The sequence below is a fragment of the Miscanthus floridulus genome, chromosome 1 (genome assembly GCF_019320115.1).
Source record: "Miscanthus floridulus cultivar M001 chromosome 1, ASM1932011v1, whole genome shotgun sequence".
NCBI classification, from domain to species: domain Eukaryota; kingdom Viridiplantae; phylum Streptophyta; class Magnoliopsida; order Poales; family Poaceae; genus Miscanthus; species Miscanthus floridulus.
Window position 1 is genome coordinate 92,736,314 of NC_089580.1, and position 27,699 is coordinate 92,764,012.

Below are 27,699 nucleotides of genomic sequence, written 5' to 3' on the forward strand. Positions count from 1 at the left end.
ATTGGCCAGACTTGGAGGTCCCCCATGCCATTGATGCTATGCACATGTAGAAGAATGTCTTTGAGAGTCTCATTGCTACCTTGCTAGACACAGGCAAGTCAAAGGATGGTCTGAAAGCACAGAAAAACATGGTGCAGCTATACGTGATGCCATAGCTTCACCCGGTACCTGAGGCTAATGGAAAATACACTCTGCCCATGGCGTGCTTCAACCTAACACCAGACAAGAAGAGAGCTATATGCACTTTCCTGAGGGGGGTAAAAGTCCCGACTGGGTTTTCGGCGAATGTGAAGAAGCTAGTGTCGATGAAGGACTTGTCAATAACACACTGCAAGTCTCACGATTGTCATGTGATGCTGACAGTGTTTCTACCTATTGCAATCAGGGATATAAAGCCAGAGTTCTTGAAAATGGTCATCACCCGCATGTGCTATTTCTTTTCGAAGATATCACAGAAGACGATTGGCAAGCAAGAGTTGAGTGACCTACATGAATTTGTGGTGGAGACACAAAACCAACTAGAGATGTGTTTACCTCCTGCTTTTTTTGATATAATGCCACATCTCATGATTCACATGGTTCATTAGATATAGGCATTGGGCCCTTGCTACTTGCATGAAATGTGGTCCTACGAGCGGTTCATGTCGGTTCTAAGCCGATACATGCATAATCGAGCATACTCAGAGGGCTCCAAGAAACATGGCAGAGACTGGGAGACTAATCTTGAGCTCCAAGTGAAGGCTCTAGTTGCGAAGGTGCTAGAGGAGCAAGGACTGTCTACGGAGCCACGAATATTAGTGACGCCGTCGGGAGAAATGGCATTAGTTGGCAGCCCTCCGAAAGTTCCTAGCAGCCAAGGTTCTACTGCAGCCACAACCCTCGTCGATCGTATACAGGAACCAACTAGTTGCACCTTGGTGTTTCTCAGCGGCTGACATAACATTGTGATGGAGGTGGCAATGGGTGTGGCACATCCTCCCGGTGGCTTACACCACAATAATAAGATACCGCCGGACTACACTAGGGTCGAGGTGCATACCGTAAAGCCCAAGTTCATGCAGTGGAGGATAGACTACGCAACTCCCGAGGGGCTAGTGTTACTCGGAGACGTTATTGGGCAGTTCATCCTCTGGCACAAACGGGACATTATATTGACTGCTTCTTCGCCGCATCCCCCTCTCTAAATTTTGGAGCGAGTTGTTGAGGCTGAGGAGATATTTTCACCATCTCGTGACCACCACATTCCTGAGATGCCACAGTCTTCTCAACAAGCACAACCGATACATGAACAATGAGTGCCTCCTGAAGAAGATGATGCACAAGAAGATGAGGGCGTGCCTGAATGGGAGCTTCGAAAGAAGCATCCAATCACCATAAGGCCAGTTTATGTTCTGATGAAAGATGTCTCGTCGGTGTCCAGTGGTATTCCCATGACCAGTTCAAGCCTGAGAACCAAGTTAAAAAAGTCCCATCACGGGGTTCTGAGGAGGCCATCATAAGCAAACTCCACCAAATTGCAAAGCAGTATCCAAATGTTAATGCCATCAAATGGTCAAAGGATTGCCCGAAAACATATGAAAGAGGCAACCCTTCCTACCAAACCGGGACATCCAACGCCTACCACTTGGAATGAGAAGGTTCTGTGATTGGTACTTCCATGTTCTCCCAACGAGCATAGACCTCATCCAAGCATGCTTCCCCACCAGCACATTTGGAAGCCTAGCCGAGAAAATTGTCTTTGACTTCAATGGCATGCAGACATGCTTTCACCTGAGAGCAATGGAGATGAATCTAATTCGCACGTGGTGTTTGTAAGTCCTTGTCCTCCCGAAATGATATGAATGTAATCTTTAAATTTTGTTGTAACTAACCCACGCCGTGATTTGTAGAATGCAAGTGCACATTGTCAAATAAATGGCAAGTGTGAAAGCCGGGTATATAGACCCTCAAGCTATAGCCCAAACAAATTTTAATTACCCTAAACAATGGAAACTGGATGCCAAAGAGCTAGCTGCTGCAAAGACTCTTTGGGAGAAAGAGCACATCCGTACAGCGAAACTAAGGGAAGAGTCCCTTAAGGTTGCAGCATACATTGCCCTGGCTTTCAAAATTCTCCAACAGCACTCTACTATATGGCTCCCATACAACTTTGAGTAAGTTCAACTCTATACTTAAAGCTTTGTTCGATATATTTTATTCGATGCAAAAGAGTTTATCTAGTTCTATGATTAAATCCATGCAGCAACCACTGGATTTGTATAGCCGTCGATGTCGGGAGAAGCATGGCATGGGTCTTTGATTCAATAGATAGGGACCCGGTGATATACAAAGACTTCATATCGATCCTCAAGACGTATACATATCGACAATCCTCATTAGCTTATATGTTTGTATACATACTTGTAACGTTCACTTTTGATACTAACAAGTTGTATTTGCTAAAATAATTCGAACAGGGCATTTAGGTTCTATGTCACTACACACCATGGAAGGTATGATCCAGCAAGGAAGGAAAAGCTGGCTATAAAAACACTATGTGCGGTAAGTGTAACTTACTTCTTCAGTACTCTATTACATGGTTATTAAAAGCATTACTTAACATTTTCATATGTAAAACACACAGTGCCTCAAGCAGAAGCCTAGAAGTGTACGTTGTGGATACTATATATGTTCTATGATAAGTAACACCGGTACCTACATGAGACACCCCTTAAGGGTAAGTTTGAACCTCTTCACCCGTAGTATAAAAACTTCGTACATGGTATGAAATACTAAATCGAAACTTGTTCTCTTGTAGTGGAAAGAAGAGAGAGAAATGAAAAGAGACCCATACAAGGATGACCAACTCTTAGAGCTCGTCGGCGACTTTTGCAACTTCATATTGGACCAGATTGTACACATCAAAGGCGCCTACCATGACCGAGAGTCTGACTTAGGTAGTAATCCTCAGTACCAACACCTTCGTGAGATTGAAAGGCTAGCTCTAGGACGTTGATAACAATGTGTATGGAATTTGACATTGGTTTTACCTTGTGAATTATGTCTATTTAATGATAGATTGTATATATTCTTGTGAATTGGACTTGTAATTGTAGTTTATATAATACTCTTGTGCTTGTAGTCTAAGGGGTTCGGAACGCTGGTCGCGGGGCGTTCAGCAACGCGAACGCGGTTCGGAACGTTGGTCGCGGGGCGTTCGGCAACGCGAACGCTGAATGGAATACGCGGAAACAAACAATGTTCTGGTCGAATTTGAATTGTAAATTTAAATTTTTTTGACGGGAAAACGTATAGGGACGACTGTAGTACCAGCCGCCCCTACAAATCAGTTTATAGGGGCGGCTGTAGTACCAGCCGCCCCTACAAATTGATTTGTAGGGACGGCATGAGAACTGTCCTTACAAATATATGATTTATAGAGACGGTTTGGTAGGGGCGACTGACCAAATTATCCTAACAAAGGGTTACGAGCCACCACTAAAAAAAACATTTATGTAGTAGTGTAGCCGTGTAGGTCAGTACGTACTCGTAATTCCGCCAACAAACGAACGGGTTGTGAGTGCAAAAGGGAACATCACATGCATATGCAAGCGTTCTTGGCTGGCGTATTACTTTTTATTTATTTAGCCGCTATACATCCACATTGTTTCAGAAGAGAAACGCCGTTGCTCGCTCTAGCGTGTGGGATCGACGAACGTTTGGTGCAACGTATACAGTGAACCTTGACAGTGCATGTTGGCGCTTAATTAGCTTCCGACGGCCCCCTTCAAGTTCGCTCCGACCAAATTAATGATCTGAAAATGTGACGAGTAGTGCTAACTAGAAACAGGTACAACCAGGCGAGTCACCAGTGACGCGGCACAGCCCTTTGCTCGAGGCGACCGCCGAGTGCTACTCTTGACGACAAAAGATGGCACTGCACACACATACTCCCTTTTTATCCTAAAATAAGTGTAGTTCTGGTTTCATAAGGAGTCAATCATTTTATCTTTGACTAAATATATACAAGAAAATGTATCATTATATAAAATCGTTGAATATATTTTTATAACTAGTAAATATGGCCGTGCGTTGCTACGGATTTGTAATTTTTATCTCCCTGTTTCATTGTTTTCAACTGAGAATTTGAATTTGACCCTTGTTTGAAAACTAACTTTTTTAAGAAATATGTCACGGCATCATCGTAGAATAGATAATTGTTCAGCAATAAATACGTGATAGAATATGTTGGAAATTAATAATTAATTCACTAATATACTGTTTGAACTATATATGAATATGCACTATGACAGACTTTTCATTTTCTCGTACATATTTTGTAAAGCACTTAAAATATAACGTCCAGAGTATACATCTTTTTCTTTAATAACTGTCAATGTTCCAAGAGTCGTTCCATGGTGTCTTGATAAAGCTCTGTTGTTGCTGGAGCAAGTGATGTGTCAAATCAACGCATATAGCAGTCAACAATTATTATTATATATATCTTTTTCTTTTACACTTATGTATCTATCATGCTTTTCTTTTATATTGTGTATGTCGACTATTGCCAAGTACAGTATGTAACTTATTCGAATCTAGATGTGCTGCCTGCTATACTTTTTTTTGATATTTAAATATCCTTTGTTTAATAGAACACATATCCGATTGTATTCTTGCCAAGGAGTTGGTCGTTTGAATTCTCCATTGTCCGCCACACAAAGATCTTTAGCCTATAGCGGGAAACATCAAAATATAGCACCAACCCCTCCTTCACCCGTGACCCGCTGAACCCCAGCGACAGCTGCCAGCCATGTACGTGGTGGCGGCCGCACCGCCGCACGACACCACACCACCGCCGACGTGGATCAGCAAGCTAGTGTACAGTACATACGTTTACACAGCGGCAACAGAACTTCCATTACTGACGCTAAAATTATTATTCTGACTCTCTTCCCATTGTGCCCCCATGTCCCAGGACTTACATTTAGGACTAAAATCTCTAACCAGTACAAACAACAAAAGCTCTGATCCTGATTTCTCTAATTATTATTGCTAACACACCCATAAATCACCATAACTTACAGGATTGACCTACTTGTACACCACTGAAGTACAATTTGGACAAACAGGAGACCTCCAATGACCTGCAATGCGTCGCTGGGATCCTGCATGCCATAGAATTCCAAACAACCTGCACAGGGAACTCAAAACAGCGACAATCCTTTGTTATTCACGCGTCCTACCATGCCACAGAGTGATGGATAAGTCTGGCCGATCTGGTCTTTGTGGGGCTACTGGCTGTTGCTGCCACAAGGACAGCATCTTAGAGGACAACATCTTAGCATCTTAGACTAGCATTTTGGTATATGTTTGGCTGGCTAGCAGCCTATAAATATGTATCCCCAACCCATCAGATTGGTATGACATTTGCGTGAGAAATAAATCAGAAAATTGCCCCAACTCCTAGTGTCATCCTCTCTCGATGAGAGTAAGAATTCAGCGACTAACAAGTGGTATCGAAGCCGTATTATCCTGTAGCCTGAGCATCTCCTGCTCATCTTCTTTCCTAGCCTCGCAACAGCCCTAGCTAAGAGCAGCAGCAGCTCCGGCCGCTCCTGCTCACTCCTCTCCCTCTGCGCAGACGAGTAGCAGCTCATCTGAAGTAGCCATCTCCCCACGCAGCAGCCCCCTGGTAGCGCGTCATGTCCGCAGGGCAGTCTCAGCGCTCGGTCGCCTCGAGCACGCGGCGTCGACAGGAGGCCGAACTTGCCGCGGCAAAGGAACGCGAGCGAGCGGCGGCAGACTGCTGCGGCGGCGGCAAGGGCGTCAAGGCTGGCAGCGGCGGAGCTGGCAGCAGCCAGAGCGGAGGCGGAAGCAGCGGCAGCGGCGGATGCAGCGCGTGTGGCGGCAGCAGAGGTCGAGGCCCTGCGCGGCAGCATCAGCAGCTCCGTTTCTGCTGACGACAGCGCCGACGCGGACCTTGAGCTGCTGGGGAGGGAGGCAGGACGGGCGCGGGCGACGCAGTGGGCAGTCGCGCACGCCCACGAGCGCGGCGGCAGCCCAGACAGGCGCGGACGCGCCGGCGGTGCTCCTGGAGGAGGCGTGCACGGTGGTGGCGCTCCTGGAGGAGGCGCGCACGGTGGCGGCGCTCCTGGAGGAGGCACGCACGGCGGTGGCGCTCCTGGAGGAGGCGTGCATGGCAACGGTGGTGGACGGGTCGATGGAGAGCGTAGCCTTCACAGGCAGCGTGGCTCTCTCTCCCCGGATCGGTACCGTGGTTACCACGGGCTCTAGGCTGTCGTCAGGGACGTCGGCCTCGGCGGTGGGTGGCCTACCCTCACTAAGACCAACTACATCGAATGGGCTGCGGTGATGAGGGTAAAGCTCCAGGTGCGGCACATGTGGGAGGCAGTCCGGTACGGCGACGTCGACTACGACCTATATCGACGGACGCTGGATGTCCTCATCGCTGCAGTCCCGCCCGAGATGCAGTTCTCGCTTACGAACAAGCGGACTGCCAAGGAGGCTTGGGACGCCATCGCTGCAGCACGCATCGGCTGCGACCGCGCCTGCAAGTCCACACTGCAGGCACTTCGCAAGGAGTGGGAGAACCTGGCCTTCAAGCTAGGTGAGGACGTTGACGACTTTGCTCTCTGTCTCAACACTCTATTGTAGAAGATGGTGCAATTCGGCGATGACACCTACGGCGAGGAGAGAGCTATCGAAAAGCTCTTCCGCTGCGTCCTCGAGAAGTACAAGCAGATGGCTCGCTCAATCGAGTCCCTGCTGGATCTCTCCACGATGTCGATCGAGGAGGCGATAGGTCGTCTCAAGGTCGTCGACAGCGATGAGCTACAGTCTCTCTCGGGGCCCATCACCACTGGCGGGAAGCTCCTTCTCACTCGGGAGCAGTGGGATGCCTGCCAAGGTGACCGGAAGAAGGGGGAGCCTTCTTCCGTGACTGGCAGCCGCAAGCATGGCAAGCCACGCAAGGCGCGCAGAGACGCCCAGGCCGGGGCGCGAGGACATGCCGAGGGTGATGCCCGCAGAGGCGCCCAGGGCGGCGCCGCCGGCAAGCACAAGCCAGCACGAGATGACGCCTGCCGCAACTGCGGCCAGCTTGGCCATTGGGCCAAGGACTGTCGACAGCCACGACGCGGCTAGGCCCACGTCGCACAAGCGGAGGAGCCGGCCCTGTTCATGGCACATGCAAGCATCGAGCTACCTCCAGCGGCACCGGCCGCAGCGGGTCTCCTCCACCTTGACGAGCCAAAAGCACACGTCCTCCTCAGCGACGGCTCTGGCAACGACAAGACTGACGGGTGGTGCCTCGACATCGGCCCCACCCATCACATGACCGGTTGACGGGAGTTCTTCACCGAGCTTGACTCTAGCATCCGAGGCTCCGTCAAGTTTGGGGATGCCTTCGGCGTGGAGATCAAGGGCGTCGGCTCCGTCATCTTCACCGCCGTGTCTGGTGAGCACAGGCTGCTCACCGGAGTCTACTACATCCCCGCGTTGAGGAACTCCATCATCAGCTTGGGACAGCTGGATGAGAACGGTTCACGCGTGGTGGTTGAGGATGGGGTCATGAGGATTTGGGATCGCCGTCGTCGCCTTCTTGCCAAGGTATCTAGAAGCGCAAATCGACTCTACGTCCTTAACGTGCAGGTGGCACAACCCCTCTGTCTCGCTGCTCGTCGGGACGACGAGGCGTGGCAGTGGCACGAGCATTTCGGGTACCTTCACTTCGAGGCCCTGAAACGGCTCAGTGCCATGGAGATGGTGCGAGGCCTACCGTGCCTCGACCATGTGGAGCAGCTCTGCGACGTCTATGTGTTGACGAAGCAGAGGCGACTCCCCTTTCCCCAGCGGGCGAGCTTTCGAGCTAAGGAGAGGCTCGAGCTTGTGCACGGGGACTTGTGTGGCCCGGTGACACCGGCCACACCGGGAGGACGACGCTACTTCCTGCTGCTCGTCGACGACCTCTCCCGCTACATGTGGGTGATGGTCCTCGGCAGTAAGGGAGAGGCTACGGACGCCATCAGGCGCTCGTAGGCTGCTGCGGAGGCGGAGTGCGACCGCAAGCTGCGCGTGTTGCGCATCGACAATGGCGGCGAATTCACGGCGGCTGAATTCGCGTCGTACTGCGCTGATGAGGGCATTCAGCGCCACTACTCCGCGCCGTACAGCCCACAACAGAACGACGTCGTCGAGCGGCGCAACCAGACGGTTGTGGGGATGGCTCGGGCCCTTCTCAAGCAGAGGGGGATGCCGAATGTCTTCTGGGGAGAGGCGGTGGTGTCGGCCGTCTACATCCTCAACCGCTCGCCTACCAAGGCGCTCGACGGCAGGACGCCGTATGAGGCTTGGCATGGGCGCAAGCCGGCGGTCTCCCACTTGCGGGTCTGCGGCTGCCTCGCGTTCACCAAGGAGCTTGGCCACATCAGCAAGCTCAACGACAGGAGCACTCCGGGAGTTTTCATCGGCTACGCGGAGGGCTCGAAGGCGTACCGCATCCTCGACCCGAAGACACAGCGTGTGCGTACGACGCGCGACGTTGTGTTCGACGAAGGGCGAGGATGGGCGTGGGACAAGGCGGTGGACGACGGCTCGGCTCCGACGTACGACGACTTCACTGTCGAGTACGTCCACTTCGAGGGAGCTAGGAGAGTAGGCAGCTCTTCTTCGGCGAGCGCGTCTACCCCAGTCCCCGAGCCTCCACCGACCCCGATGCCTGTTACTCCGACAGCACCACACTCTCCAGCTAGGACCTCGGCTACGATGAGTCCTTCGCCAGCTCCACCACAGCCGGCACCGCCATGCACTCCAGCACCGACATGTACCTCTCCGAGCACGTCTACTCCAACACTAGCTCGTGTCGAGCACAGCCCGGTTGAGCTCACTACTCCGCTCTCTCACGACAAGGAGCGCATCGACGTGTACCACGACGGCGAGCCGTTGCGGTATCATACAATGGAGAACCTTCTCGGCGACCAGCCGGTGTCGGGACCGGTGCCTCATGACCTAGAGGCGCAGTTGCACCTTGCGTGTGACGACGACGAGCCTCGGTCGTTTGTAGAGGCCAAGAGACACGCGGCATGGCGTGCCGCGATGTAGTTGGAGATGGATGCAGTCGAGAAGAACCGCACCTGGGAGCTTGCTGACCTTCCTCGTGGTCATCGTGCAATCACCCTTAAGTGGGTGTACAAGCTGAAGAGGGATGAAGCCGACGCCATCGTCAAGCACAAGGCTCGCTTGGTGGCACGAGGTTTCGTGCAGCAGGAGGGGGTCGACTTCGACGACGCCTTTGCTCCCGTGGCACGGATGGAGTCCGTGCGACTCCTTGCGCTAGCTGCCATGAGGGCTGGCGTGTTCATCACATGGACGTCAAGTCAACGTTCCTTAACGGCAACTTGAAGGAGGAGGTCTACGTGCACCAGCCACCGGGATTTGCGATCCCCGGTAAGGAGGGCAAGGTGCTCCGCCTGCGCAAGGCCCTCTATGGCTTGCGGCAGGCACCGAGGGCGTGGAATGCCAAGTTGGATTCCATGCTAAAGGGGATTGGCTTCGAGCAAAGCCCGCACGAGGCGGCCATCTACCGACGGGGCAGTGGAGGAAATGCTCTGCTGGTGGGTGTCTACGTCGACGACTTGGTGATCACCGGCACCAATGATGCGGAGGTGGCGGCATTCAAGGAAGAGATGAAGGCCACCTTCCAAATGAGTGACCTGGGGCCTCTCTCCTTCTACCTGGGAATCGAGGTGCACCAGGATGACTCCGGGATCACGCTTCGACAGACCGCCTACGCCAAGCGCGTCGTTGAGCTAGCTGGGCTCACCGACTGCAACCCAGCCCTCACTTCGATGGAGGAGAAGCTGAAGCTGAGCCGCGACAGCACGACGGAGGAGGTGGACGCTACGCAGTACCGGCGTCTTGTGGGGAGCCTTCGCTACCTCGCCCACACACGGCCGGACTTGGCATTCTCCGTCGGCTACGTTAGTCGGTTCATGCAGCGACCGACGACGGAGCACCAGCAGGCTGTGAAGAGGATCATCCGCTACGTTGCGGGGACTCTCGATCACGGCCTCTACTACCCTAGGTGTCCTGGGACGGCACACTTCGTCGGGTACAGCGACAGCGACCACGCTGGCGACATCGACACCAGCAAGAGCACGAGCGGGATCCTCTTCTTCCTCGGCAAGTGCCTCGTTAGCTGGCAGTCGGTCAAGCAGCAGGTGGTGGCCCTGTCTAGCTGCGAGGCCGAGTACATAGCGGCCTCCACCGCTTCGACTCAGGCGCTCTAGCTCACTCGACTGCTTGGTGATCCCTCGACAGAGACACTAGAGCGGTGGAGCTCAGGGTGGACAGCAAGTCCGCTCTGGCCCTGGCAAAGAACCCTGTTTTCCATGAACGCAGCAAGCACATCCGGATGAGGTACCACTTCATCCGAGGCTGTTTGGAGGAAGAGAGCATCAAGGCGAGCTACATCAACACCAAGGACCAGCTTGCAGACCTGCTCACCAAGCCCCTTAGGAGGATCAAGTTCCTTGAGCTCTACTTGAGGACCGGGATGGTTCAACTTTCACATAAGACGACGCACAAGACTTAGGAGGAGAATGATGGCTAAGTCTGTCTGGTCTGGTCTTTGTGGGGCTGCTGACTGTTGCTGTCACAAGGACAACATCTTAGCATCTAGGACAACATCTTAGAGAACAGCATCTTAGCATCTTAGACTAGCATCTTGGCATATGCTTGGCTGGCTAACAGTCTATAAATATGTATCCCCAATCCCTTAGGTTGGTATGGCATTTGTGTGAGAAATAAACCAGAAAATTGCCCCAACTCCTAGTGTCATCCTCTCTCGATGAGAGTAAGAATTCTGCTACTACCAAGAGTAAGAATTCAGCGACTAACACAGAGAACTTAAAGCACACAACCGCGAAAAGTAGTCATGGCAAGAATTACTCTTCAAAATTAATGCAACAAAACTAAATAAACAGTACACAACACAAGTGACAGCCTAAAACCACATAGGTTGTTGAATGACAACATATTGCCCACAAGGATACAAAGAGATGCTCACCTGGCGAAGAAAATTCTCTAGTGTCCCAAGTTGGCCATGGCCATCTGACCCGTGTAGTTTGCCACATTTCCTGAAGAACCTGATGGACCAAGAGATCCAGCCAAAGTCTCTGCCAAAGATTGCTGCAATGCTTCCATGCCCTGTGAGAACGCATCCTCTGCTTGCTGGAAAGATTGCTGGAGGTTGGTTACTGCTCAGTTAGGGGCTCGAGGTGATTCGCTAGGAGCTGAAATTTTCAATTATGCTGAAAAATCAGCAATTTTAAATTCCCCGTGAGGGCACAGGAAAAACAAAAGACTGAGAATGAATATTTCACTCACCTTTGAAAGCTCATATGGACGAAAACCCCCAAGCCACAGGAAGCACCTTTGCAGCAACACCTTTGACCTCGAATATTTCACATGCCTGAATATTCCACCTTTGACCTGAAAGTCGTAGATCACTGTCACCTCGAATATTTGACCTCGAATATTCCACATGCCTGAAAGTATATGAAATACATCAGCCTTTGCAGCAACACCTTTGACCTCGAATATTTCATCATATTGTGCCATTACGCCATCTAGAATAAGTCGTAGATCACTGTCACTTGCATGAGCATTCACTGCAGTACTCAACTCATTTATCTGCTTATTTTGGTCCTCTAGCCATCTAGCATATTCTATGTCAAAAGTAAACACTCCTGCAACAAGTTTATAATTTCAGATGCACTTCTAAGGATAAAGATAGCACTCAACTAAGATAGATTAATTAAATCCAGAAACACATAGAGCCACACAGATATAACGAATTAAAATATTTCCATTTCCACTCATGGCATAGGTTTGATCTCCAGAGCTGGAAATTAAGATTCCCTGAAAGTAATATCAAAGAGAGTCAAAATAACAGCACAAAGGTACTATTTTCCAAGCACTCAGTAAACATACATGCAACCAAGAAAGAGTAACCTGCTGGTGAGCTTTCTGGAGTTCCTGCTCCAGTTGTGCAAGTTTCAGCTTACTGGCTACTGCACATATGCCTTCACCGAAGATGAGAAGTAAATTGTGATGGCTAATTTGATATATGGAGAACAGACGTGCATCTTGTTGCTCCAAATTAATTTGACATGGATGGCTCAAGTTTGCAGGTGAGCCTCAACCACGATGCTTTTGATTTGAGAACTATGAAGATGAAGCTAAACAGTACGCTGTTAGCGTGTAGTTGGAAGAAAGCAAGATCAACTTATCTGAACTTAATCATACACAGCAGCAGCAGATATACTTTATAAGAACAAAAATATTGAATGATCAAGATTGGCTGAAAAAACACAAAATTCTTTGGTCCAACCAAAATGAACCAGAATAAATCCTTTGGTCCACCAAATGAATCAGATTAAACTTCATTCATTCCCCAGAGGACCAGTCAGTTTTAGGAGCATCTAGATTTCCAGAGGAAACGCTTAGTTATCGCTCTAATCAGAGCTTTATTCCATCATATGTTGTGCTATCTATAACATGTACCTCAGGCTTCAACAAGAATTCCAGTTCTTATGCGTGCTGATCAACGCCAAGAGCAGGCCAGCTGATGCCATTAGCCGATCAGCATGGAGCTTCCGAGCATACCTCTATCAAACTAAAATCAATGAGCCAATTATATCCAATTTGACTTGCAAATTAACAATCCAATAATAGTACCATCGTATGCAATGCAAGCAATCGCACGGAACAGCACCACACCAACTTGCTGTGATAGCTGTAGCGAAATCGCTGCAGGACAAACAAGACACAGGACGCCTAGTGCTGACAGCCTGACATGGCATGCATGGTGGGGCAGTATGTATAACCTGCTGCGCCGTTTGGCTGTCAAAATAATAATTAGTAAGGAAGCTAACCTTGTCGATCGTGTGTATGGCAAGAAGATTTGTTTCTTGCTCAGCTCGGCGAAATCAGAATTTGAAGGTGAGGTTTGTACGGCAAGATCAGGAGCTTCTCTGCTCGGCGAGATTAGGTAATTGTTCTGCTCGGCGAGATCAAGTAATTGTTCTGCTCATCGATGAAATCCCAATGGCACCTTCTAGTTTTATATAGAAGATCCAACCGAAGAAAAAACCAAAAGGAATTCGTGTAGAACGTGGAGTTCGTAACATACCATAGATGTGATGTTTGCTTTGATTCCAATCCAATTCCGATCCGATTCCGACTCTGACGATCAACACGGCGGCGTCGGTAGCCTGGGTTCCCGCAGGGGAACAGCTGGGGGCCTGCGACGGCCGGCTGTGGCCGCGCTGAGCCGCCTGGGTTGCCGGCAGAGCCGTCATGTGTGGCCGCGGTGGCTGCCCTGGATCCAAAGGACGAGGAGACGTTCCTCCGGCCTGCGCCCGCGCCGCCGTCCATCTCCCGGCGAGGAGATGCTACTCCGGCCTGTGCCCGCGCCGCCGTCGATCTCCAGTCGCGTCGCGCCGGCCTCAAGAGGGAACGAGCGCGTGGATCGCGGCTGCCACCTTCAGAGGGAGCGGAGAGGCGCACAGGGATGGAATCCAGCTCGATTCCGCGCCGGGCATGGCTGGAGAGATGGACCGTAGGAGGGAGAGACGGGCCGCGCCACGCCGTGCGGGAGAGACGGGAGCTGGGGAGAGCCGCGCCGTGCGGGAGAGACGGAGGGGAGGGACAGCGGAGCGGGTGAGGGAGAGTGGGCTTTTTCAGAGAAGCGAGGAAGAGGGCCGCGGAACGAGTGGGACAGTTGGGCTGAAGAATAGGCCAGACAAAAAAAAAGGCTGAAATTTTATATTTTTATTATTAGATATAGATAAACCTATTTGGAGATGCTGCCGCAACAACAACAACAAAGCCTTTAAATCCCAAACAAATTGGGTAGGCTAGAGTTGAAACCCAGCAGAAGCAATCAAGGTTCAGGTACGTGAATAGCTATTTTCCAAGCACTCCTATCTAAGGCTAAGTCTTTAGGTATATTCCATACTTTCACGTCTTCTTTTATTGCCTCTACCCAAGACAACTTCGGTCTTCCTCTGCCTCTCTTCACGTTACTATCCTGGCTTAGGATTCTACTATGCACCGGTGCCTCTAGAGGTCTCAATTGGACATGTCCAAACCATCTCAACCCGTGTTGGACAAGCTTTTCTTCAATTGGTGCTACCCCTAATCTATCACGTATATCATCGTTCCGAACTCGATCCCTTCTTGTATGACCGCAAATCCAATGCAATATACACATTTCCGCGACAATTATCTATTGAATATGTCGTCTTTTTCGTAGACCAACATTCGGCACCATACAACATAGCAGATCTAATCGCCATCCTATAAAACTTGCATTTTACCTTCTGTGGTACCCTTTTGTCACATAGGACACCAGATGCTTGGCGCCACTTCATCCACCCTGCTTTAATTCTATGGCTAACATCTTCATCAATATCCCCATCCTCTATAGCATGGATGCTAAATATCGAAAGGTATCCTTCCTAGGCACTACTTGACCTTCCAAACTAATATCTTCCTCCTCCTGAGTAGTAGTGTCGAAGTCACATCTCATATATTCAGTTTTAGTTCTACTGAGTCTAAAACCTTTGGACTTCAAAGTCTCCCGCCATAACTCCAGTTTCTGATTCACTCTAGTCCGGTATTCATCAAATAGCAATACATCGTCCGTGAAAAGTAAACACCAAGGGATGTCCCCTTGTATGTCCCTTGTGACCTCATCCATCACTGAGGCAAACATATAAGGGCTCAAAGCTAACCCTTGATGTAGTCCTATCCTAATCGAGAAGTCATCCGTGTCTCCATCACTTATTCGAACACTATTCACAACATTATTGTACATGTCCTTAATGAGCCCGACGTACTTCATTGGGACTTTATGTTTGTCCAAAGCCCACCACATAACATTCTTTCGTATTTTATCATAAGCCTTCTCGAAGTCAATAAAAATCATGTGTAGGTCCTTCTTCTTCTCCCTATACCGCTTCATAACTTGTCTTATTAAGAAAATGGCTTCCATGGTTGACCGTCCTGGCATAAAACCAAATTGGTTCATAGAGACCCACGTTATTGCTCTCAAGCGATGCTCGATAACTCTCTTCCATAGCTTCATAGTATGGCTCATCAACTTAATTCCTCGGTAATTAGTACAACTTTGAATATCCCCTTTATTCTTGTAGATCAGTACCAATATACTTCTCCACTCGTCAGGCATCTTATTCGGTCAAAAAATATGGTTGAATAGCTTGGTTAGCCATACTATAGCTATGTCCCCGAGGCATCTCCACACCTCGATTGGGATACCATCCGGTCCCATCGCCTTACCTCCTTTCATCCTTTTCAACGCCTCTCTGACCTTAGATTCTTAGATTCTCCGCACAAAGCGCCTATTGGTGTCATAAAAAGAGTCATCCAACTGAAAGGTTGTGTCCGTATTCTCACCATTGAACAATTTGTCAAAATACTCTTGCCATTGATGTCGGATCTCATCCTCCTTCACCAAGAGATGCTCCCTTTCATCCTTAATGCACTTAACTTGGTTGATGTGGCAGAACCGTCCGACATAACGCACTTGCGGAGGCGCTCGTCTTCTACCAGACACTAAGCACCCCGAAAGCAAGCTATAGCGGGCAGGTTCCGTCGGGCACACCCCAAGGGAGAGCCCGAATAGACCACATTTTTCCCCAAGGATCCAATAATGAGAACAAGTTACAATACTTGGTACATTTCATACATCCAGAGTTCTTAGAAATTCATTATTACATTGCCAAATTCAGAGTGCGGAATATTAAACAGCGGAATGATAATAAACATCTATCAATAATGAATAAGGATCCATCTGTGCCCACTAGAAGAATCCTTCACACGACGGTACTCCTCAAGTTGAACCTACAATGGGGGTAAATAAACCCTGAGTACACAATGTACTCGCAAGACTTATCCGACTAGTGGGAATATTTTTTCCGACTCCAAGGGATATGATAAGCTTTATGGTTTGCTGGATTTCTTTTTACAGAAAGCAATGCTAATAGTGAATCCTTATTTATGTTATTATTAGCAGTCATGATTAATTCTTTATCTAGCCATTCTATGTAAGCATTTGTTCTACTTTCAAGCAAGAGTTGAGCAATCAGTTCAATTTCATCACCTTTCATCTTTCAGTTCTTACTACGGTGCTAGACCATAGACAAGTCGTATCGGATTGCCCGGTGATTCGTGAATCAATGCCCCCAGCTAGGTACCCCGAAAACACACGCCCTGCTTGTACCCCAGGCTCAAGTAGGACCAACCCATCACCCTCCTATCACGAGGTCTAGGTCCCCGTCCAAACTTGGACTCTAAGCCCCCACTCCTGAGTCCTAGACTCAGTGCGGTGCAAGGACCTCCACCATCCCCGCTTCCAATCAGTCGGTCCAGAAAAGAGCCAAAACCCACGACAAGAGAGCACCAAGTCTTTCCTGCGCTCATACCCAAGTATGTGCTCGGGATAATAAATCTGTGACTTGCCTAGAGCCCAATGCAACGGCCGGTCCTTAACCGACACAGACAAGGAAAAAGTGTGACCAAGCTATGCCCTGTTGGCCATAGGACATAACCTCTTACATCCACCAACACCCAAACCATATCCCTGCCCGGTCACCATTTTTCCTTTCCACCATTTTATTATGAGTGATCATAATTATCACCTATTGTGAGTAACGGTAGGTTACTCACGCTACCGATACCCTAAGCATAGCAGCTACTCAACCTATACTAATATGACTCATAGGTAAGTATATCTATGCATGTAGTTTCCATAAAATGCCTATAACATAAATGCACATCATATATATATATATATATATATATAATGTGCATATATATATATATATATTCACTGATCATTTAAAATAAGGGTTATGCACCGGGGATTGCCTTGGGAAGGCGGTGTGTCAACAAAGTCAGCAACAAACGGCTCTGGGGCTCCCTCCTGCACGAGGATCTCCTCCTTGTACTCCTCAATAATCTCCTCGTAGTCTGTTCATCCGCAGGCACGAACTCTACCAACTCGTTATTTACATGCATGAAATGATGATGCAACACTTAGTAATACGACAACAACTACTCTTAAAATAAAATACATCTGTCAAGCTACTAAGCTAGTCGTACCGACTGAGGTGCTAAGTTACCTATTGTTACCACTAACAAGTATGAAACATGGCATGTACTACCTTAGCAACTAAAGGCATTCTTACTCTTAATACCGATTTACTCTACATATGATAAAACAAGGAGTACTAGCTATTCTATCTATCAACCTACTCTAGGGCTACAAAAATTACAGTAAGCACATACTAATCTAATGAGCCTACTATAAAAATTTCATTGCTAAAGCTATCACCAATTTGCCACAAAAATTCATACAAATATTAAGCTAGATAATACTAAACTTTCTAAAGTGAATTTATGAGTATATCATTACCACAACTAACTGTAAACTAACTACACCAACAGATAGATAGCATTTTTATGAACCTAACAAATTTTGTTTCACTATTTTTGGGCACCTACATAATTTACTATAATTTTACAAAGATCAATTCAAAACTAAATTGAATAAACCTTTACTAATTCCCTGGAAAATGAAAAACCTAAATCTACCGCGTGGCCCAAAGCACGAGTGGCTCGGCCCACTCTAGTGCAACGCGCGTGCACACGCGACGCACATCGTGGCCCACGCAGGCGTAGCCCAGTACGCGCGACGATGGCCCACGACGGGGAGGACCCGTGCGCGCCGGTCATCTTGCGAAAATGCCCTCGTCTACCTGGTAATTGCGCGAGCACTAAGAGCACTATTCCTCTAGTTTGCTATCTTACAATTATGCCCCTCCCCCTTTCCATCTTTACCACACCATACCCTCGGGCCCCTTGCACGCGCACCGGCGCGGCGGCGTTGGCACCGAGCGGTTACGCCGGCCAGACCAGTCCCTCCCCGCCCCCAAATGCGAGCCAATATCTACCTAGGCGTGAGCGCGTGACGCTGGGCGAAGAAAGCGTGAGCTGGGACGCCGCAGTAAGGCCAGACCACGGTGGTGGAGCTCCTGCACTAAAAACAGTGACATTCCGGTGAGCTACAACAACACCGGAAAAGTTTGGGTAGCAAGTGAGCTCAAGGAACTCACCACGGACACAGACGAGGTGGTGGTTCGGCTAGAGGTGGCTCGAGCCGAGCTGGCCACGTGCGCGTGGTTGGTTCAGTGCTGCCCTACAGTGGCAAGACCGCGTTAGAGGTGGCTAGGAGGTGGTAGCGATTAGGCAAAGGTGCGCCGGGTGATGGGTAGGTGGAGGCGAAGCTGGCGGTGCAACAAAACAAGCAGAGCAGCTCTGGATAGGGGGCCTTCCGCCGATGATGCCGACATGTCTTATTGACCTGGTGGGAAGGAAGCTCCAAATTGGAGCATGGCATGGCAAGGCTCACTAAAATCAAGGATCAGGAGGCTGGCTGACTACACGACAAAGCAGCGGGTAAGGTTAATTGGACCGAGGTGACTCCACGCTGAATTGAAGATGCGGGTCCGACGACCATGGCGACAGAGGAAATAGGGAACGACAAGCATGGCTTGGCTCGTCGCTGCCATGGCATGACGCAGCTATCAATCAGTCCACAAACATGCATGTGCTACAAGCCGCTGTGGAAATAGCCAAACACGCTTTGGACGGTGGGACGCATGACCATAAATCGCAAACCGACGATGACGGCTCGGCCTAGTGCACCGTAGTGGATGGCGCCGGTCTGAGGAGGCAGCAGCGCAGCGTCAATGAGCACCGATGTGATGGCAAGGCAGGCAGGGCAAGCCCATGCGTGTGTAGTCATGAGGGTTAGCAGCAGCAGTGGCCACGCGACAGCGGCGGTCGGAGCGCAGCGCGATCGGAGACGCAGCACGACGTGACGGTGAGCATCAGTGGCACCACATGACAGTAGCCTAGACTGGCCAAGCCACAGGCCAGTCGAGGATGGCCACGTGCACACGGTCCTACACAGACGAGCATGAGGTGGTAGAGCGGTCAGGTGAACACGATGGTGGTGGCAGAGCGGCCAGGCGGGCACGACGGCGGTGGCCGAGCGGCCAGGCTCGTCGGGCATGGCGTGCGTGTGCGTGTGCGTGTGTGCGTGCGTGGAGTGACAGGGTGCGGCAACGGCGGTGCAGCCTGCGTGCCGGTGTGCTTAGGCGCACCTGGGCATGCCAGTGCAACGGCGCTGAGCCGACCAGAGGCATGGTGACTGCATCCAAATGCTGAAGCCGGCCGGGAACGTGCCTTGCATGATTTTTAAATCGCCCCAAACATCCAACTTAGTGATCCAGTTGCTAAACCACATATTTTACAGTCAAGATGGCATGTCAAGCTATTAAAACAAACCCTAAGACCATACCACTACTTAATCCAAATCTCCTACAAAAATTGTCGAACTTAGCTTTGTCAAAGCGTTGTCTGACTTTAGGAAATTCGACTAAGTCTCAAACGGTTTCGCGTCGAATTCGATTTCCAAGCTATTCGATACGCTAGCTAGTGAATTATGTTCTCGACCGCAAGTATTTCACCGTCACCTATGAAGCTTGTACTACAAACTTTATTAAAGTGCCAGATATGAATTCTATAGCATCTTTGTTCAATAAAAATTCATTTAGAACTCTAAGCGATATAACGCGATATGAAATATAACATTCGTTTCACATTTCCGATGAACGTTTTGAGTCATAGGAATTGATTTACACACTATAATTCATACACTATCACATAAACATGATCCACATGCAGTGTTTTAGCAAAAGATTTATAGTGTAACACCGAGGTGTTACAAATCTACCCCCCTAAAACAAAATCTCGACCCGAGATTTCATGTGCCTAGTGTGGGAAAGGAGATAGAAAATACATTTCAATGTAAAGAAGTACCTATCTGAACCAGAGAGAAGGTGGGGGTAATGCTTCAATATATAGCTCTCTTGTTCCCACGTGGCTTCATCCTCTGAGTGGTTTTGCCACTGCACCTGGTAGGACTTCACCACATTGTTCCTTGTCACTCTTTCCTTTTCATCTAGGATTTTGATAGGGTGCTCAATATAAGTCAAATCAGGCTGGAGGGGAAGCCCTTCCATTTCCATAGCTTCATCAGGGACCCACAAACATTTCTTCAATTGCGATACATGAAACACATTGTGTACCGCAAATAAAATATCGGGAAGCTGGAGACGATAAGCAACTGGGCCACACTGCTCCAAAACCTTGTAAGGACCCACATATCAAGGGGCTAGCTTGCCACGAACACCAAACCGATGCACCCCTCTCATAGGAGACACCTTGAGGTACACATAATCTCCAACTGCAAACTGCAAAGGCCTTCTTCGCTTGTCCATATAAGCTTTCAGTCGGCTCTGAGCTACCTTCAAGTGACTCTGAATAATGCTTACTTGCTCTCGAGCCTCTTTGATGAAATCAGGCCCAAAATATCCACGGTCTCCTACTTCAACCCAGTTAGTTGGTGTCCTATATTTCCTTCCATATAGAGCTTCAAATGGTGCCATACGAATGCTCTCTTGGTAGCTATTATTGTAAGAAAATTCAGCTAACTTCAGGCATTCATTCCACTTCTCAGGAAAAGTAATGGCACAAGCTCTCAACATGTCCTCGAGAACCTGGTTCACCTTTTTAGTTTGGTAGTCAGTTTGTGGATGATATGCTAAGCTTCTGAGGAGACGAGTACCAAGACATTGTTGTAGTTACTCCCAAAAATGAGGGACAAAAACTAACCCTCTATCAGAGATGATAGTAAAGGGAACACCGTGTAGGGTCACAATCCGATCAAAATATATCTCAGCATACTTCTTGGCTGTATATCTAGTGTCCACCGGGATAAAATGAGTAGACTTAGTGTGATGGTACACAATGACCCAAATAGAACCATAGCCCTTGGATGTGCGGGGCATACCCACCACAAAGTCCATGGAGATATCTTCCCATTTCCAAACACGAATGGGCAAGGGCTGCAAATATCTCAGAGTACGCATATGATCTGCTTTAACTCTCCCACAAGTGTCGCACTCCATGACGTACTGGGTGATATCCTGCTTCATGTTGGACCACCAGTACAAGTGGCGCGAATCATGGTACATCTTGTTGCTGTTAGGATGGATAGACAACTTTGAATGATGGGCTTCATTCAAAATCTTCCTTCTCAGCTCCTTATTTGATGGAACCACCAGTCTATCCTTGTACCTCACTACACCTTGCTCATCAATACTGAACTGAGGGCCACGCCCTTCGGCAATTAGTTTCTTGATGTGAGGAATTTCTAAAGTATCTTGCCTTTGGTCCATAATAATCTGCTCAAGCAATTATGAGACTAAGGCAATGTGAGCTAGCACCTCAACATGATTGAGAGACAAAGGTGTTTCTTCAACCTGATACGACTTCTAGCTCAAGGCATCAGCTACCACATTGGCCTTTCCGGGGTGATAATGTACCTCCAAGTTATAATCCTTGATCAATTCCAACCATCTCCTTTGCCTCATATTTAACTCAGACTAGGTAAAAATATATTTGAGGCTCTTATGATCTGTAAAAAATATATACTTTGTTGCCCAACAAATAATGCCTCCAAATTTTTAGAGCATGGACCACAGCAACCAGCTCTAAATCATGGGTGGGGTAATTCACTTCGTGCTTTTTCAGTTGGCATGAAGCATAAACTATCACACGCCCATCCTGCATAAGCACACATCCCAACCCCATCTTTGAGGCATCACAATATACATCAAAAGGTCTGTCAATATCTGGTTGGGCCAAGATAGGAGTAGTGGTAAGAAATGTCTTCAAAGCTTGGAAGACTTCTTCATAGGCTAGACTCCAATCAAACTTGGCTTCTTTTTAGAGCAGCTTGGTCATCGGCTGAGCTATCTTGGAGAAATCTGGGATGAAACGCCGATAGTACCCAGCTAGACCAAGGAATAGACGAATCTAGTGCACTGACTTGGGAGACTTCTAGTTTAGCACATCTTGCACCTTGCTGGAATCAACGGAGATGCCGTCAGGTGTCAAAACATGCCCCAAAAACCACACTCGATCTAACCAGAATTCACACTTGCTGAATTTAGCATACAACTTGTGTTCCCTCAATCGAGTCAGTACTATCCGAAGGTGTTGGGCATGCTCTTCCTTGTTCTTGGAATATATCAGGATATGATCAATAAAAACCACTACAAACTTATCCAGCTCTAGCATAAAAACTAAATTCATCAGGTACATGAAGAATGCAGGAGCATTGGTGAGACCAAAAGACATGACTAGGTACTCATATAGCCCATACCTAGTAGAAAAAGATGTCTTTGATATATCTTGTGGCCTAATCTTGATTTGATGATAGCCTGAACGAAGGTCAATCTTGGAGAACACCTTAGCACCAGCTAGTTGATCGAACAAAGTATCGATATGAGGTAAAGGATACTTGTTCTTAATGGTTACCGCATTGAGAGGGCAGTAATCCACACACATCCAAAGAGTGACATCCTTCTTCACAAAAATGGCTAGACAACCCCATGGTGAAGAGCTAGGACGGATGAAGCCTTTTTCCAACAACTCTTCCAACTGCTTCTTCATTTAAGCCAATTCCTTCGGGGCCATGCGGTACGGGTGTCGGGAGATAGGAGTAGTACCAGACTCTAACTCAATGGAGAATTCCACATCTCTGTCCGGTGGCAACCTAGGTAGATCTTTAGGAAAAACATCCAGGAACTCACATACCATAGGAATAGAGGTAAGATCAGGAGAGGCTTCAGCATGAGCAGCAACAGGTAAGACTAGATCTAAGGGTACAAGAAGAGACATTCTATCCTCAAAAGAAGAAAGCTGTAACTCGACAACTCTCTGCTTTAGATCCAAGGCTACTCCATATACCCGCAACCAGTTCATTCCCAAAATTGCATCAATGCCTTGCCCAGGTAGTACCATGAACTAGTGACAGTAAGTGTGAGTTGCTAATACCAAGCTCACTGTGTACGTCTAAGTATTAACGCACATCTGCGCACCTAAAGTACTTATTCTATAGGTAAAAGGTATAGCCATAAGAGGTATATTGTGCCGGTGTGCAAATCCCATGCTCATGAATGAATGTGATGCACTAGAATCAAATAACACATAAGCTGGATGGGAATCAATGGTGAACATACTAGCCATCACTGGTTCATTTTGCAATATCTGCTCAGCCTTCGTGAAATTAACCTGTCCAGAACAACTGACTGGCACTTTCTTCTTGATCACTGTCCGCTTGACTAGCCTGGAGTTAGCCGATGGCTGAGCAGACTGGTTTAGCGGACACTCCTGGGCATAGTGGCCTTCTTTGCCACATTTGAAACAAGCACCAGGCTTATTCCCCAGTCCTTGATGAGGTGGGACCTGCTGTCCCTGAGGCTGCTGATGTTGCACCTGCTAAGTGGGTGCATGATACTGAGTGGAAGGAGCCTAAAAAGTCTGCTAAGGCTATCGAAATGAATGCCCACCTGAAGATTGATAGGGTACCCGCCTGACAACCTATACTTTTTTTAGAATGGGGGTGACTAGAAGACCCCATAGCCACTCGCTTGTGCTTCCATTCTGCCTAGGAATCCTGCTGCAAGCCCTCCATGGCGATAGCAACATTCATCATTGCTCCAAAGGTCTGATAGTTCCCAGTATATAACTCCTTCTATAAGCTGCAAGAGAGGCCACGATAGAAGCAGTCCCTCTTCTTCTTCTCATTTGTGTCAACATGAGTCCTAGCATACCATGACAAGTGATTGAACTTGTTGAAGTAGTCCATCACAGACATACTCCCTTGCCGCAAGTCTAGGAACTCCGTCCACTTCCTGTTGAGAACACCAGCAGAAATATAATATTCTCTGAAGGCTACAGTGAACTCCTGCTAGGTCAACCAATGATCTGGCTGCTGCATGGCATTGAAGGTGTCCCACCATGCACTCGTGGATCTCAACAGCTATTGCATCGCAAAGCGCACCTTTTGCTCATCTGTTACGGTGAGCAATAGAAATTTTTGCTCTAGAATGCGAAGCCAATGCTCTGCATCTAGAGACTCAGCCATCAGTGTGAATGTGGGCGGGTGTGTCTTTAAGAAATCCTGATAAGAGCAGGGTCCCTCTGGACCACGGGCACCACCCCCATTCCCACCATTGCCCCCATGGCTTCCACGGGCGAAGCCACCGATAGCCTATGCCAGTAGCTCCATGGCAAAGGCAGACTCACGGTGAGCTGTCAACATTTCCACCATCATCTCCACATTAGTCATCGGAGGCGGTGGTGGCGGAGGAGGAGGAGCCAGAAGTGGAGCCTCATGGCTCTCCCCATTGCCGTGCTCATTGCCTCAGCCATTTTCACCTTGGCCTTCGCCAAGACTGTGGCCTGGTCCGGCACTGGTGCTCCTACGATCGGACCTCAGGTTCATCTGTAATAGATAGGAACCATCCATTTAGAACAACCCTCCAGATTAGAAACATGGGATTAGAGAAATGACAAGACATTTATTAAAGCATTCTTTTAATTTATCCTATCAATTTACTAATCCAATTATACGTGTAGGGGGAATTTAGTTAAGCAAGATTCTCTTATCATGATGCATGCATCGGCCTATACGCTCACTCAGGCCGAAATATAGCAGCATTCGCAAAAATTTCGGCACATCGCACACTCACTTTCTGTAAGCTAAGCGATTTCTTACGCAACGTAAGTCAATGTACCTACAAAAAACTGATTACATAAAACCAGTGCTGCTATACTAGATAGACCATATTGCTAGGGCTTATACTTATTTAGATAATTTATTGTATCCTACATTTCGCAAAACTTTTGTTGGTCAAATTTTAAGTTTTGAAAAAAGAGTGATGAAACTCATAGACTCATTATGGGCTCTTGTACCAACTGTGGCAGAACCGCCCAAAATAACGCACTTGCGGAGGCGCTTGTCTTCCACCATACACTAAGCACCCCGAAAGCAAGCTACAGAGGGTGGGTTCCGTTGGGCACACGCCAAGGGAGAGCCCAAATAGACCACATTTTTTCCCAAGGATCCAATAATGAGAACAAGTTACAATACTTAGTACATTTCATACATCTAGAGTTCTTAGAAATTCATTATTACATTGCCAAATTCAGAGTGCGGAATATTAAACAGCGGAATGATAATAAACATCTATCGATAACGAACAAGGATCCGTTTATGCCCACCAGAAGAATCCTTCACACAACGGTACTCCTCAAGTTGAACCTGCAACAGGGGTAAATAAACCCTGAGTACACAATGTACTCGCAAGACTTATCCAACTAGTGGGAATAATTTTCCCAACTCCAAGGGATATGATAAGCTTTATGGTTTGCTAGGTTTCTTTTTGCAGAAAGCAATGCTAATAGTGAATCCTTATTTATGTTAATATTAGCAGTCATGATTAATTCTTTATCTAGCCATTCTATGTAAGCACCTGTTCTACTTTCAAGCAAGAGTTGAGCAATCAGTTCCATTTCATCACCTTTCATCTTTCTGTTCTTACTACGGTGCTAGATCATAGACAAGCAGTACCGAATTGCTCGGCGATTCGTGAATCAATGCCTCGAGCTGGGTACCCCAAAAAGACACGCCCCACATGTACCCCAGGCACAAGCTGGACCAACCCATCACCCTCCTGTCATAGGGTCTAGGTCCCTGTAAAACTTGGACTCCAAGCCCCCGCTCTTGAGTCCCGGACTAAGTGCGGCGCAAGGACCTCCACCATCCCTACCTCCAATCAGTCGGTCCTGAAAGAGCCAGAACCCACGACAAGAGAGCAACAAGTCTTCCATGCACCCATACCCAAGTATGTGCTCAGGATAATAAATCTGTGACTTGCCTAGAGCCTAATGCAATGGCCAGTCCTTAACCGACACAGACAGGGAAAAAGTGTAACCAAGCTATGCCCTGTTGGCCGTAGGACACAACCTCTTACACCCACTAACACCCAAACCATATCCCTGCCCGGTCACCATTTTTCCTTTCCACCATTTTATCATGAGTGATCATAATTATCACCTATTGTGAGTAACGGCAGGTTACTCACATTATCGATACCCTGAGCATAGCAGCTACTTGACCTATACTAGTAGGACTCATAGGTAAGTATATCTATGCATGTAGTTTCCATAAAATACCTATAACGTAAATGCACACATCATATATATATATATTCACTAATCATTCCAAATAAGGGTTATGCACCAGGGCTTGCCTTGGGCAGGCGGTGTGTCAACAAAGTCAGCAATGAACGGCTCTGGGGCTCCCTCCTACATGAGGATCTCCTCATCGTACTCCTCAATAATCTCCTCATAGTCCTATTCATCCGCAGGCACGAACTCTACCAACTCGTTATCTACATGCATGAACTGATGATGCAACACTTAGTAATACGGCAACAACAACTCTTAAAATAAAATACATCCATCAAGCTACTAAGCTAGTCCTACCGATTAAGGTGCTAAGTTACCTACTGCTACCACTAACAAGTATGATACATGGCATGTACTACCTTAGCAACTAAAGGCATTCTTACTCTTAATACCGATTTACTCTACATATGATAAAACAAGGAGTACTAGCTATTCTATCTATCAACCTACTCTAGGGCTACAAAAATTACAGTAAGCACATACTAATCTAATGAGCCTACTATAAAAATTTCATGGCTAAATCTATCACCAATTTGCCACAAAAATTCCTACAAATATTAAGCTAGATAATACTAAGCTTTCTAAAGTGAATTTATGAGTCTATCATTACCACAGCGAACTATAAACTAACTACACCAACAGAAGATAGCATTTTTATGAATCTAACAAATTTTGTTTCACTATTTTTGGGCACCTATATAATCTCCTACAACTAAAAAAATAAAGCGTGGACATTTTTTGGTGCGAGATTTGTTTTGGTTCATCCGTCTGCCCACACCTACAATCCCACACCCATCGCTCCCTCGGTCTGCCTTCCCCTGTGATCCCCTGCCGCTCACCGCACGACCACGTCCACGCCGCAGAAGGAAAGCCCGATCCGCATGATCATCGCGAGTCCACGCCGCACAAAAGGAAACCGCTCCTGTGATTCAGCCTCGATCTCGTGATTCCTCCACCCACCTCCCCGTCGTCACCCACCCGCAGCTGGCCGCACCACCGCCACCCCCCACAGCTCGCCTTAATGCAGCCCGCGCCCGCCTGGAGCTGGCCATGATGCCGGCCGCGCCCACTCGTAGGTTGCTACGCCGACGGTGCCTGCGCCCACCCGCAGGTGCCCGCGATAGCCCTACAGACCACCCGCCGCCGCTGTAGTGTCTTCCTCTACCCACCCTTGATTCGCCTAGCGAGGCCACCTCCGTCGTCAGTGCCAGCACTGATGCCAGGTTGGCACGCTTCGTGTCGGCTTCAGCCCGCTCCGTCATCGTCGTGTTTTTGTCTTCCCGCCCTCGATTCTCCTACTTCCTCTCTGGCTCGAACGTCACGGCAACCTCGCCCGCGCCTCCTACTCCCCTAATTCGTGTCGGCTCCAATCATGCCTTGAAGGAGCAATTGGGGCCTGGTTCGTGCGTTCTTGGGAGCATCAAAGTTTTCAGGTATGTTCTT

The 27,699-nt window shown here is 48.2% G+C and overlaps 2 pseudogenes; both read right to left on the reverse strand.

Annotated features, from left to right (window-relative positions):
* Window positions 1-4,749: 4,749 nt before the first annotated feature.
* LOC136460352 (uncharacterized) lies at window positions 4,750-7,329 on the reverse strand (annotated as a pseudogene).
* A 3,562-nt stretch (window positions 7,330-10,891) lies between these two features.
* Window positions 10,892-12,635, reverse strand: LOC136460362 (transcription factor TGA2.1-like; annotated as a pseudogene).
* Between the last annotated feature and the right edge of the window lie 15,064 nt (window positions 12,636-27,699).